Source organism: Sorex fumeus, unplaced genomic scaffold (genome assembly GCF_029834395.1).
Source record: "Sorex fumeus unplaced genomic scaffold, SorFum_2.1 ptg000126l, whole genome shotgun sequence".
Lineage (NCBI taxonomy): Eukaryota > Metazoa > Chordata > Mammalia > Eulipotyphla > Soricidae > Sorex > Sorex fumeus.
This window is the reverse complement of record NW_026606183.1, coordinates 649,284-664,422: the sequence shown is the minus strand read 5'-3', so window position 1 is coordinate 664,422 and position 15,139 is coordinate 649,284.

Here is a 15,139-nt window from a genome sequence, read left to right as displayed (position 1 = left end):
AAGTGCAGTGATCCCCTCACAGCACCAAGGCTCTGGGGCCTAAACCACCATGAAAAGTTCCCCCAATGTGGAGGCTTACCCTGAAGCTAGCTGGGCACATTCTGACACCAAGGGATCGCCGGGACCCTGGCTCCTCTCATACTCAGGGAAGGACCTCCCAGATCTCTCTCTCAGCGTGGGAGTCTCAGACCTCCACCCACTGATTCTGTCCTATGTGGGGGTCTGTCCCAGAGCTTCTCCTCTTTATCAGGGTACCCTGAACCCTCCACCTCCATCAGCATGTGGGGTTCATCTTCCTTGATGTCCTCTGCAATGACTCTTTCAGACAAGAGTCTATTCTGAGGTGTCTCTGGAAAGGGGTGAGGACATCATGATGCCTGGAGTGGGTTTGAGTCCAGATATTTCTTTAGCACTCTGCTTAGGCCCCAAGTCTGGGAGGGATTCACCAGAAAGAAACCTTTCCCTGAAGATCTTTATGGTGGTTGTGGAGAAGGAAGTCAGAGTCAGTTAAAAGGTCCAGAAAGGATCAAGATCTGAACTGTGTGGGCAGCACAGTTCTTCCTCCTCACAGGACTCTCTTGTACTCCAGGGTCTCAGGTGACCCTGGACCTGAGGGTCTATGGACCAACCTGGGGAGGCAGCTCTTGGCCACTGAATGCTCAAGTCCCTTGCACACTCATACTTTTTTTTTTTGAAACTCACAGCCTGAGAACTCTGATATCATGATTCAGATTTCTGGGAACTGGTGCCAACTTGCATTCCCCAGATTCATATGCTTCTCAAGCACAGGAGTTCCCCACCACACTTCCCCATGCAGCTGTTTTTCTCTGACCCTCCTGCCAGAAGTGAGGTTGGTCTCCCTCTGAAGGGATTTCCCATGCTCCTGGCATAACATAAAAAGGCCAAATCCCCACTTCCAAAAAAAGGAAGTCATTTTCTTTGTTATTCTTTGTTATTTTCTTCTGGGTGCTATTGTAGAAAAGTGTTTTCTGCGATTCAGGTCTCGGTGTCTGTATTTTATTTCCTTGACCATTAATCTTTTATAAACTGTTAAATTAACAAGCTTCCCCATGACTAACCTGTGAAACCCGCCATCTCTCACTGCTATTACCCAAAGATCTTTGCTGGAGATGCACATTTGATAGCACATGCTCATTCTTGATGAATGTGTCTCTCCAATGCTAATCTTCTGCTCTCTCTCTCTCTCTCTCTCTCTCTCTCTCTCTCTCTCTCTCTCTCTCTCTGCATACATGCATTACAGGACGTGCAGAGCTTCACCCTGTGGGGGTAGGTGAAATGTTGCCTGGTGTTTGCTAATGTTACAGTGGTCGGCCAGCAGGAATTATCTGATGATATGGTATTAAGGAATTAGGTCACATAATCTGGATAAATCTTCAGGATTAAAGGATTGGTGGTTGTCTCACTGACCAATATTTTGAAAATTGAGTGAGAGGCATACACTGAAATCCACACATGGCAAGGTGCATGCTCACAGTAAGTGTTCAAGAATCTTCTAAGTCCTCAAAAAATATAGCTCCCACCTTTCAGAAACTTGCCACAGAGAAGGGAGAAGCAGAGTGCCAGGCGCTGGGGTGTAAGAAGAGTGAGGACAAGCTCTTCCTGCCGTCATAACAGATTTCAGCACCCAGGGGCCATCTGTGCTCATCTGGAAGGAGGGTGAAATGTTTGCTGAGTGCAATATGTTGTGAATACAGGGGGCTTTGAGGGATACCATGCTGCCTGGGCAACAAGAAATGCATGGTTCCTTCTGAAATGTGTCCCTCGAAACCTTCAGCATGGTAGAGGCTGTGCTGGAGACACCCTAGAGCCAGATCCTGTCCACCTAGATTTCCAGGCCTCGAGCTGGTCCCTTTAAGCTGTTTCGTGAAGCCAAAGTCCTTGCAGCCACTACAGAAAGTAAGAACAGGCTTTGAGGACAGCAGGTAGAAAGCAGAGCCCTTCACCCTCACTTCAGGTAAAAGCAATTTGGCTCAAATAAGGGTAGTCCACTTGGCTGTGGGAACAAACATGAAATACAGAATCGAGAAGTATTTCCAGAGCATTCGTCTAGGTTCTCCAGGCCGAAAGAACCAATTGGAGGAAGACGTCAAGAGATTTTGTAGAAGGAATTGGAAACATTGATTGACCCCTGTCTGGGTGGCTGTGTCCATTCTGGTAGACGCACGGCCCCCAGTTCTAGTTCCCTCTTCCTTCTGGGTTGGTGTGGATTTTTTCATGCTCTCAGGCCCGCATGGGATTGCATGCAGGAGGCCTGCTCCTTGGGGAGTGAGCAGTCTTCAGTGTGTGACCCTCCCATTCCCATCATTCATCAGTCCCTGTCAGCCGGGGCCACCCTCCCAGACACACTCAGAATCAGGCTCAACCCAACCACAGCCCCCATGGCTGAGTCCATGTGAAGGCTAAAACCAGCCACATGGTGGAATTAACTGAACTGGAGAGAGACTGAGTAAGATTGCTGAGTCTCGGGTTGGGCATGGAGATGCCTTGGTAGTATGGGCTACTCATAAGCATGAACAAGGGAGGTGGGTTGTGTGGAAACCAAGACTGACTCTGGTCATCGGGGCAGCAGCAACAGCTGCCTGACATCCACAGAGCAGCCATCCTTGTGTCCAGCTGGAATCAACAAGAGCCCTTGTGTGATCTGGGGGTCAAGTCCACCTTAACATTGAGTAACACACGCGCACACACATACAGACACACACACACATACATGCATAAACACACATGCACACACATACACACATACTTGTATACACTTGCACACACATATATATGTACATGCGTGCGCATACACACACACATGCATGCGCACACGTACATGCGTGGGCTCACACACATATATTTGGTTTGGGGGCCACACCCAGTGGTGCTCAGATATTCCTTCTGGCTCTGTGCTCAGGGATCACTCCTGGTGAAGCTGCAGAAACCGTTAGGAGGTGCCGGGAGTCAAGCCTGAGTCCTGTGTGTGCAAGGAAAATGCTCTCCCTGCGGTCCTATCTCTCCAGCCCCCAGGCTTCTGTACTTGCTAATCCAAATGAAAGTCAGGTGAAAGCGTGACTTCACCTTTCCTGTTCACTCCCACGTGGGACCTTAGCAACCACAGCACACTCAGGAGCCACTAGCTCCGCGGTTCCCATTTCAGAGGCACATTCTCAGCCAGGACTCTGGTCCCATCTCATTCCATAGAGGGGAGTGAGGCACACTTCCTGAGACCACTGTCTCTGTGGGCTACCCAGCCCTCCATCCTCCCCACCAAAGGCTAAGTCCCCCCAGACAGTCCATCCTCCCAGCCCAGGAGGAGCTCCACCACTCCATCTCTCCACCCGGGAGTCCTACCTCACCTAGAGCAGAAACATGAGTGTGAGGCAAAGATGCCTCCATTCCAAGGACACCCCCCCATAACTCTGGGTCTCTATCCCCTTGGAGATGTCCCCTCCTTGTCTCTGTATGTTCCTGAGGTTTGGAATGACCGAACTGAAATGCTGAAGGCCACCACAAGCGAAAGATCTCTCTACTCCGCACCAAATGCCTGGGTAGTCCTGCTGAGCCTGTCCACACCATGCTGTCTGCTTTCTTCCACTGCCCAGTGAACCAGGGGCAGGAAATCTTTTTGGAAAATTGTTCTCTCTCCGCTCGAGCAAATCAATGAACAACGGGAGGACAGTGACAGTGACAGTTCTCTCTTCACTCACCAGATTCTGGGCTGTGGGCCTTCTGGGGATTCCCTTCATGGATGGGATTTTTCTTTCCAATGTGGGCTATAGAGCAAAATCCCTAACAGATTGCCAGTCCCCTTCTTTCTTTTATTATTCAAGCATCATGTTACTCCACATTTCAGCAGCATTTTTTAAACTTGTTCTGATGATGGCCCCCTTCTGGTCTTGCTTGCTTCCTATGCCCACATCCTCTGCCCTACTGGTTGACCCCCTAGACTTATGCCATGCCTCCCCCCATTTATGCAATTTTTACCTGCACCCCCTTGGAAGGGTTGGAGCGATAGCACAGCGGGTAGGGCATTTGCTTTGCACGTGGCTGACACAGGTTCGACTCCTCCATCCCTCTCGGAGAGCCCAGCAAGCTACTGAAAGTATCCAGCCCGCATGGCAGAGCCTGGCAAGCTCCCCGTGGCATATTCAATATGCCAAAAACAGTAACAGCAACTCTCACAATGAAGACATTACTGGTGCCTGCTCGAGCAAATCGATGAACAACAGGACAGTGCTACCTGCTTGGAATATCCATATGATGACCAGTTAAGAAATGCTGCATTGAGTCCCATAGTGATGGGACTCAGCATGTGTGTGAGCTACAAAGTTCTTCAATGAACGGTTCTATCCCTCCCCACACATTAGGTCTGTTGGTCCAAACTTCCGCCATCCTCCCTTCCCTCTGGCAATGGATCTTATGGTTCTGAAGTTCATTTTATTTCATTCATCTCATTTCTCTGTTTTCTCTACATCCCATCCGTGAGTGAAATCATGCAACATTCATCCATCTGCCTCATTTCTCTAAGCTTGAGACTCTGCAGGTCCATTCACGTTACTGCAAATAACAGGTTTGATCTTTCTTTCTAGTTGATGTGTATTCCGTGGTAGAGGCATGTTCCATCTTCATATTCCCAAACATAACACATCTTTTGTGCCTCATTACAGTCTTAGGGCTAATCCACCTTCAGTCAAGTTCTCACTGGACAAGCATTTCCTTGGGCCCATTATCCATCAACAGTGCCCTGAGTGTTAGGAATTAAACAAGGATCTGCATCAACCAACCTTGATTGCAAAGTTCCTGAATGTCTTTGAGCAAAGGGGATGACCTTGGGCAATGTTAGACCCCACCCAGCCGGATTCTGCCAGTCCACAAGGACAATCATCAGGGCCATAGGACAGTCAGGGATGCCGTATCTGGTACTTTCTCAGCACCCAGAAGCTGTGTCCTGACACCGAGATGGAATTCAGGGGGACACCCTCTAGTTGATGGAGCCACCGGTTGGAACCAGTGAACCTGGATACGAACTGGGGGCTTGGTGACGAAGCATTCAAAGTCGAAAAATCCACAGAAAAGCCAAGGAAAGCTCTTTATGTGGTTCTCTGCTTAATTTATTTCCAGCTCTGTCTCAAATGATCTTTCTCGGTGCCGTCTATGAAATGGAAACTCTCTAAGCAGAATTAAAATTCCCGGCGCAGGCTTCTTTAGGAAGCCTCAGTAGCCCCGTGGGTGCTGCCGCGCGGCTGGGTGGTGTGCTACTGCCCCCTTGTGGAGAGAACTTACCTAGCACCCGCCTGGGAACCGAAAGGACCCGAGAAAGGTTTGTTTTCATTTTTTTTTTTTTTTTAGCGAGCACACTTAAGGAGAAAATGGACTCTCAAAAATCCTCTTTATCCTAGATCAAATAGAATAAAAGCCAATTAAATCAGTGCAGCTGTAGGCTGTTTAATTTGAACAGTCAGTGACTAGTCCTCAGGTTTCCTCCCCTGGGCACTCCCCCCACAACTCCCTGGGGGTCTGCAGGGTCAGGATCCACATCCCAGACACAGAGCGGAGCCCCCCAGGTGGCAAACCTCGGGACTGGGGTGGGAACAGGGCAGGGAGGGACAGGACATATCTGCATGGAAGAATCCCTGGGGTCCCGTTATCTGGCCTGAGTACTTCCCCTGCGCACAGACACCCCCAGCCCCTCCCAGTTCCTCTGCCTGATTCTACCCAGAACCTTGTGTCTCTGAACAGCCTAGCCCGAGAGTGATTGAATCGCTCACCTGCCCCAAGCTGCATGGGGCTAATAGTCTGGAGTGAGAAACTGAATGAGTGGGGGCCAGGAGATGCCCCCAGAGGAGGAAGCCCAGGGCACAGAGCCAGGGAAGCGGTGGGGATGTTGTTGAGGCAGTCCCAAGGCCTGCAGCAAGTCAAAGATATGGGTAAGGAGAATGAACCCAGAGTGATCAAACAGGGTGGCCTGGCTTTCCCGGGAGTTGCAGAGGCCGAGAGGGTCAGTCAAATAATACAAGGGAGGAGATGCTTGCCTTGCCAGTGGCTGGCACTGTATATCTGTCTCCTGAGCACTGTCTAGCGTGATCCCTGAGAAAAGAGCCAGGAGTGACCTCTGGACATAGCTGGGCCCCAAGCCGCTCCCTCCAAATAAAATGAAACGGCCAGAGGAGTTGGAGGAAGCAGACGGAAGCAGAAGTGTTTCCTCAAAACACCGCAGCAGCAGTCCGGACAAGGACACTTTCCACTAAAGGTCAGAGACGTAATGAAGATATGTCCCCCAGAAACCCAGAAAGTCCCGGGCTCACTGCCTCTGTGTGGGCAATGCCCAGATTAGCCCCCACCAGGCCAGAGGAGCCAAGGAAGCAGCCCCTCCCTTTAACGCTAAACTGCTCCTGTGGCTCCTAGTTGCCACCTGTCCCAGCCCTCACCTGTCTTTCCGGGGGGCCACCCCACCCTGTGCCTCGACTACTTGCTCCCTACACTCCCCAGCAGAGAAGCAACTTGTGTGAGGAGGATTTTGTCCCACCCCAGGGGAGGCATGGGACCATCCAGCACAGCTTCAGTTTCCTGCACTGTGTCCTGCGCGGGAGCAGCCAAGGACTCTGAAAGACTCTCAGCTTCCCATTCCAAGTCCCAGGCTTTCTCCCAACTCTATTCTAGGGGGTGCTCAGAGGAGCCATCTGAAGAGATAGGAGGAAGAAGTGGGGAGAGCCCCTTTTTTCTTCTCCCAGAATTCCATGTTCCCTCCTGCCCCCCGGGGCTTGCCAGTGGCTTTTGCATGGGGCAACTGAGGGCAATATTTGAGGTCACATGAGGGAAGTTACAAGGCACTGACAACAAGTGGAGGTTGTTTCCATTCAAGTGGAGCTGTTTGGAGACCAAGATAAGAGCCTCTGCTACCCCATGTCCCCACCATCATGCGCAAGATCATCCTCCCCGGGGGAAAGAGGAGGAAGCTTGTTGGGAGTCTCTGGGTTGAGCCTCCCAGCAGACCCCAATGCCACTCTAACAATGAGAACTCTCAAGAGTCTTTCCAAATAGGTCCTCACGATAAAGTTGGTGCTGCCAAGAAAATGGTAACTTGCAGATATCACTGAGCATCCAGGCACCAAAGAACATGATCCCCTATGGGTCGACAGACACTGAAAATGGAGCAATTTTTTTTTCTCATTGAAAGAAAATCTCAGCGTTTAAATTGTTTTGAAAATGAGATTGTTTATAATTACAGCATCATGGCTGGAGCTTACAATGTGGAATGGAAAATACAGGCCTGAGAGTAGATATTAGTGAGTCTCCAACTTGTCTGATGAATAGAATGTGTGGATGCAGGCCAACATAGGGCATACCGTTAGAAATTAAGAGGGCAGGAGGCTGGAGGGATAGCACAGCGGGTAGGGCATTTGCCTTGCACGCGACTGACCCGAGTTCGATTCCCAGCATCCCATATGGTCCCCCGAGCACCGCCAGGAGTAATTCCTGAGTGAAGACCCAGGAGTGACCCCTGAGCATCGCTGAGTGTGACCAAAAAAAAAAAAAAAAGAAATTAAGAGGGCGGTTACCCTGGCAATGAGGGTCATAACAGGCAAGGGGCTGATGAAGGTTTTCTGAGACTGACACTGTTCTCTTTCCTGACCTGGATGCTGATTAGGTGAATACATTCATTTCCCAAAAATGCATAAAACATATGTGCACTTTGTAGATGTGCTTGTGTATATATATTTTTTTATTTCATAAAGAGGATTCTCTGTTTGTTTTGATTTTTGGATCATACCCAGTGGTGCCAGGATTGACTACCAAGTGGGGATGAGGGATCTACTTCTAAAAATAATGGGGGGAGGTGCTAAGGGAGGACTACCTTGTGTAGAGGGTAACTGAACCCTGACCTCTGGCATATGACCCAGCCCATGGAGACAGCTCTCCAACCCAAGAAGTTTTTTTTTTCCCCAAGTACATTATTTTAATTATTTTATTTATTTCTTGGTTTGGGACCACCCCCAGTTGTGCTCATGGCTTTTTTCTGGCTCTGTGCTCAGGAATCACTCTTGGAAGGGCTCGTTTGATCTTATGAGTTGCAGGGGGTGAACCCAGATCAGCTGCATGCAAGGCAAGCACCTTACCCACTGTACTATTTTTCTCTCCCCGAAAGTAGATATTAGTGAGTCTCCAGCTTGTCTGATGAATAGAATGTGTGGATGCAGGCCAACATAGGACATACCATTAGAAATTAAGAGGGTGGGGGGGGCTGGAGCCCTCAACTTCTATAAGAACAAAGTCTTTGCTCACTACCAACCTCCTAAGTCAACACTTAAGATTTATAATTCTCTACCTCTCCATCTTCACTGATACCGTGATGCCTGACCACTGCCAAAAACCAGCCCTTCGAGATTTCTCTTGGATGGAAGAGAGGATCAAAGGAGAGGAGAGAGAAGATATAATGGCAGCCCTCCTAAGGAAGCAGCAGTTTATCTGAAAGAATTTCAGGACCACCCCACAAGTGTGCTTGGAACTGGTGTTGGAGTCACAGATCTGAGTGGAAATTGCTGCAGGCCTCTCTTTGGCTTCCATTCCACTTAGTGCCAGGCTCTAAGGGAGTTCTAGGATTTCCCAGCTGGGTTATTAGTGTCCAGCTGGCACCCTGAGACGGACCCACAGGGCAGGGATTCAAAGGAAGAAGCGAGCAAGGCAGGAGGACGGGACTTGGGTTTGCCCTGAGCAGCCCAACTGAAGACAAGAAAACCGGGCGGCTTACGGAAATTTCAAAGTTCACTGTTGCCAACACAAAATGCTGCCTGAGGGCAGAGTTAGGGGTTGCTTGCTACTCTCAGAAGATCAAAGCTCTGCTATAGTTCATTCCCAGCTCATCCATGGGACCTCGGCCACAGTTCGCAGCTGATCTGACAACACCCTCCAAGATTTTTTTTCTCAAAGTCCCCTGCTGCCCAGTCAGTGAGGAATGAAAGCCTAATGCTTACTGCCCTCTGTTGGGGCCACTTGGAAGAGGAAATGAATTGGCCATTGGGTGGTCTCTGCTCCAAAAGAGTTTCCACTGTTGGTGGGAATGCCCTCTAGTCCAGCCTTTCTGGAAAACAATATGGACAGTCCTTCAAAAAACTAGAAATTGAGCTTCTATAGATACTTCTATAGATACCTTCTATATAGACCCCGCAATACCACTTCTGGGAATATATCTCAAGGATGCAAAAAAGCACAGTAGAAATGACATCTGTACCTATATATTCATTGCAGCACTGTTCACAAGAGCCAAAATCTGGAAACAACCCAGAACAGATGACTGGTTAAAGAAACTTTGGTACACAATGGATTACTATACAGAAACACAATGGAATACTATACAGCTATTAGGAGAAATGAAGTCATGAACTTTGCTTATAAATGGATAGACATGGAGAGTATTATGCTAAGTGAAATGAGTCAGAAAGAGAGGGACATTTGTGGAGTATAAAACAACATAACATGAGGCTGACACCTAAGAATAGTAGATACATGGGACAGATAGATTGCTCCATAGCTGGAAGCCTGCCTCGTGAGCAAAGGGGAGACGGCAGCTGGAATAGAGAAGGGATCACTAAGAAAATGATGGCTGGAGGAATTGGTCATGATGGGAGATGTGTGCAGAAAGTAGATAAAGGACCAAACATAATAACCACTCAGTGTCTGTATTGCAAACCATAATGCCCAAAAGTAGAGAGAGAGTATATGGGGAATATTGTCTGCCATGGATACAGGGGCAGGGTGCGAAACGGGGGGGGGGGGGGGTATATCAGGGATATTGGTGTTGGAGAATGTGCACTGGTGGAGGGATGGGTGTTTGATCATTGTGTGATTGTAACCCAAACATGAAATCCTGTAACTATCTCACGATGAGTCAATAAAATAAAAAAAAAAAAGAACTTCAAAGACCAGGGGGGGAAAAAAAGGAGTTTCCAAGCTGTCAGAGCCCAGATTGCTGGGACACAATGTGAAGAAGCTCATAGGTCTGAAAAAACCTGCAGCTCTTTGGAGCATAATTATTCAAAGCTGCTCTATTATTGATCAGCAGTATTAATTTAGTGCCAGTCAGCGTGGTGCAAAGGAGAGACTTGTTAGCCCAAGAAGCAAGAGAGGAAGGCTGGCAAACAGAAAGCATCTCGCCCTGACTCTCCCGCCTTTGAATGTGTCTACACAAACTGTGTCTCATCCCAAACTTCAGCCTCATCTACCCACCGGAAACAGACCCCTCTCCCGCGTTCTGCTGATCATGGATTTGAATCACTCAGCGCCACGCTAAAAATGGGAATGCTCACATTTAAGTTTATTTCTTGAGAGTAAGAGACCCAAGACAGTAAAGGTTTGAGGGAATTAAAATGCACCCAAAACGGACAATAAAACAAACATACCTCACAAACCCCAGATTAGACCCGGATGAATAGATTGAGTTTGAGTTTTAAAAGATTGATTTTGGTATGAGTTTTAAAAGATTCAGACCAAGAAGACTGAAATAAGAATGCACATCCTATTTCAACCCAATGTAAATATTCTTCCTTAGCCCTGAACTATAGCCAGGCATGCACTTGCCAAATATACTGCACTTAGCCAAATAAATGGCTGCTCAAGAGTTGTCCATGGAAGATGGACATCATGGCAGAAGGCGGGAGCCCAGCAGGGTTCTCTGAGTCCAAGTTTGTTTCAAGTGCATGAACCCAGCTATCTTTCTTGTAGGTTGGGTATCTTTAAGACTCTCACTCCATGTCTCATACCACTTTTGAAAAATAATTCTCTTCTGCATACAAGCACAACCTTCCAAAGGATATTTTCTGGAGGCTGTAGCAATGGTACAGCAAATATGAAGCACTTGCCTTGCACGCAGCTAACCCATGTCCAATCCCTGGCACCCCATATTGTCCAAGCCCCACCAAGAATGATCCCTGAAAGAGGCAGAAATAAGCCCTGAGCACCAAAAAGTCTATCACCAAAACCAAAATAATAATAAAATGCTAATTTTCCTTTTTAAATAAAAATGAAAGGACCTTCTCTGAAAGCCTCCTTGTCCGTGAACTGGGAGTTTTAAGCTTTGCTCTCTAGGTTGATCTTAACTCCCCAACCAGAGGGTTTTAAGGAACAGTCAAGGACTCTTCTTTAAAAAAGAATCTGTGGGGGGTATGGTGCCGCCAGTAGGTCAGTCTGTACCTGTGAAGCGAGTGCATTGGCAGCCTCACGGCACCTTCTGACTTCCAGATACCCCAAAATTGATGCTGTGCCTTCGTCCAGACCCCCAAAACTTGGGGCAAAGTTTACCAAGAAAATCACTGTCACTGTCCTCCCGTTGTTTATAAATTTGCTCGAGCGGGCCCAGTAACATTGTGAGACTTGCTACTGTGTTTGGCATATCGAATACATCACGGGTAGTTTGCCAGGCTTTGCCATGCAGGCGAGATACTCTCAGTAGCTTGCGGGGCTCTCTGAGAGGGGTGGGAGAATCGAACTCTGGTCGGCCATGTTGGCTGTGTGCAAGGCAAATGCCCCACTTGCTGTGCTATCGCTCCAGCCCAACCAAGAAAGTAAATGGCCAAAAGTTACATACGTGGGAGACACACCCACAAACCACCTCCGGCTCAGCTATTTAACTGGAGGCATGGCCTCTCTGGTTTCTGATCAAACTGCTTAATGACCATGATCCCAGAGACTCAGAAACAAATCTCGAAACCCAACAACTTTTGGCAGAAATGTGTCCAGTCCCTGCAGTAGGTTACCGGTGCCGGGCCACCACAGGTGGGAATAGGTTTTGTGCCTTGGCCTGTTTCCCCTGGCGGTCTGGTGGCCATCATTCTCCAGAGGCCATTGGACAGTCAGGTTTGAGTCTGCAGTGACAAGACATGTGGGGCCTCACAGGATGGGAGTGGAGCCGGCCCTTTCCTCCCCACCCCAACGAGACCCCGGGTTGCTGCCCAGGAACGGCCTCTCTGGCTCCCGATCAAGCTGCTTAATGGCCATCATCCAGAGACTCAGAAACAAATTTTAAAACCCAGAGGCTTTTGGCAGAAATGCATCCGGACTGCACAGTAGGTTACTGTCGCCGGGCCACTCCAGGGGGGGAGAGGGTGCTGTCCCTCCGACTGCTCCCCCTAGGCGGCTCGGTGGCCTCCATCTTCCAGAGGCCATTGGACAGTCAAGTTTGGGCCTGCAGTGAAGAGACACACAGGGCCTCACAGGTTGGGGGTGGAGCCAGCCCTTTCCTCCCCGTCCCAACAAGACCCCGAGTCACCATCCACGAATGGCCTCTCTGGTTCCTGATCAAGCTGCCTAATGGCCATGATACCAGAGACTCAAGAACAAATCTCGGAACCCAGCAGGTTTTGGGCAAGAAATTCCTCCAGATTTAATTGTTAAAATTTTGGAATTTCGAAATCATGCGGCCACTACTGCAGATGCACGACATCATATGTTATTCATTACCAGCAATAGAAAACAAATTGCCTACTGTTGCCTTTTTGGCAGATTCGAGTGTTGGGGTAAAATCCCAAATAATAATGGTGGGTCTGCTGACAAAATATTCAATGTAATCAAAGTAGAGAGAGAGTAATGTGGAAATCATCTGCCCCACAGGTAGGGGGAAGGTGTAGAATGGGGATATACTGGGATTTTTGGTGGTGGAGAATGGGCACTGGTGAAGGTTCGGGTGTTTCATTGTATGACCAAGACTTAAATCCAAAAGCTTTGTAACTGCTCTCATGGTGATTCAATAAATAAAATTTTTGTTTCATTGTATGACCAAGACTTAAATCCAAAAGCTTTATAACTGCTCTCATGGTGATTCAATAAATAAAATTATTAAAAAAAAATTTAAAAAAAAGAATCTGTGCTCAGTTCTTGCCCTCAACTACACCCAGCACGAATGTGTCCCTGTGTTCTGTAGGACACTGGAGTGTGAAGAAGCTGTTAATCTTTGGGCAGAATCTAGCGTGCACACAACTAACATGGTCACAGCATCGCTTATGAGATGATCAAATTCTTTCAGACACTTGAGATTTAATCTGAAACCTTTGCCCTCCTGAGCCCCAAGATCATCTTTTTGTGATTATATCCATCCTCCTTTTGACAGCAGTCATTTCAGCAACTTATCCACAAACAGACTTTCTCAGATGCTCAATGAGTCACTGTACGCAAACCTCCTTTCTTTTTGCACCTATCCTTATGATCATTTAAGGACAGAATCACAAGGAAACGTGCAACTGCTGTCAACCCACGAGGTTCTGATGAACTCGGCCTTGATGGAGAGCAGTGGTTACCACCTGGCAGACAGCAGCCTCATGCCGGCTCAAGATCATTCCCAGAAGTGAGCAGCCATGACTCAGAGTGACCAGAACCAAGGAAAGTGACTAAACGTCAATGCCACCTTTGGGAATGATCTCACACTTATTAGCTGTGGAACTTGAGCAAGCACTTGACTATTCTGTGCCTTGATTTCCCCCATCTATAAGATGGGGTTATAACATGCCCTAAAACTCACAGAGGTGTGATGATAGACTTCACAGAAGCAACATGCTTCTAAGATGACTGAGACATACAAGTACAATCTAAGAGTTGGCGATTATTCTGTGACCATTAAGTAGAAAGCATTCTGAATCCAAAGAATTGGTTGAGTGGTATTGGGTTAAAGAAAATTTTTACCTTGTACCCTCCCTGCTGCAAAAACTTTTCTAGATTGTCTAGAAATAAGTAAGTAAAATACAGTGAGGCAGACTTGAGTTCAGAAGGAGGTAATTACATCAACAGGACCTTGAAGAGTCTGTCAGTGACATCCCTGGGTGCTGTCGAAATACCAAGAAATAAGAGTCTGCTGGATCATCCAGACACAATTTTTTTTTTTTGCTTTTTGGTTCACACCTGGCTATGGACAGGAGTTACTCCTGGCTCTGCACTCAGGAATTACTCCTGACGGTGCTCAGGGGGCCATATGGGATGCTGGGAATCAAACCCGGGTCGGCCACGTGCAAGGCAAATGTCCTACCACTGTGCTATCGCTCTAGCCCCCAGACACAAATTTTCAATCTGTACAAAGGTAAGGCAATTTAGCAAACTCCACCCTGTTTAAGAGCGAGTAACGGGTTCAGAACGATGAGGTTGTTCACACAAAGGGAAGTGGGGCACCAGACATTTCCTGGAGGAAACAGAGACAGAAGAAGGAGAGAGTGGGAGAGGCGTGGAGCAGCTGAGAGGGACCTCTCCAGGTGCTTAGCAAGGAGCTTCCAGGCCATGTCCGAACACCAACCATAGGGGAGCCCAGCAAACTTGCCCCAACCCAAAGCCGCAGCATTTGAATCCAAAAGTACAAGAAAAGTTCAAGCCTCTGCACAAACTGTCCATCACATCTGCTTGGCAACGTGTTTACAGCCGATGGAAACTGATGTTCAATTACCCACGGAACTTTATCATTAGAACAGAACTTTAAAATATGCATGTCGAATTTGAAAAAATGGCTCACGCTAACGAAACCAATTTTTAAGAGTCTGAAACAGGGCTTTGCCAGGTTTTCAAAGCCATCTGTTTTCAAAGTCTACCTTCCTTCTTGTTTACCGCAGCCTGTCTGCTGTTTTAACAACCTCCAGAGGGATTTCACACGCCTCATTATGCAAAATCACTGCTTCTGCATTCACTCTGCCACTTGCCTAACTAATCTCAGCTCACAACACCTTTCTGAGGAAGATCCTAGTCCGGAGTTCTCCTGCAGGGCCGCAGATCAAGAACAGGAGCCGTGAGAATTGGAGCAAGACAAAACGCAGCCTCCAGTGTATTGCTGTTTCAACACAGGCTGTACCTGACACCCTACTTGAGGTGAGAAGCAATGGGGAGAAAAGAAGCATTAATTACAACGTGAATTTGAAATTTCTCTCTTTTCATAAAGCTAGTGGTAGGCGGGGGGGGGGGGGGGGGGAGTAGGGTTGGCAGAGAAAGTTCTTGCCTCCAGTGTAAGTCAGCAAGGCATTGTGTTCCCTTTCCCATCCTCTGCTTCATGCCTATTCTTTATCTAAGTGTTTTCCTTGTCTTCCTCTGCATAAGACTTTGTGCTTAGCAACACTGGGTTCAGAAGCGTCGGGAACGAGTTCACATTCTATCTTGCTGCTTTTCAGCTGCA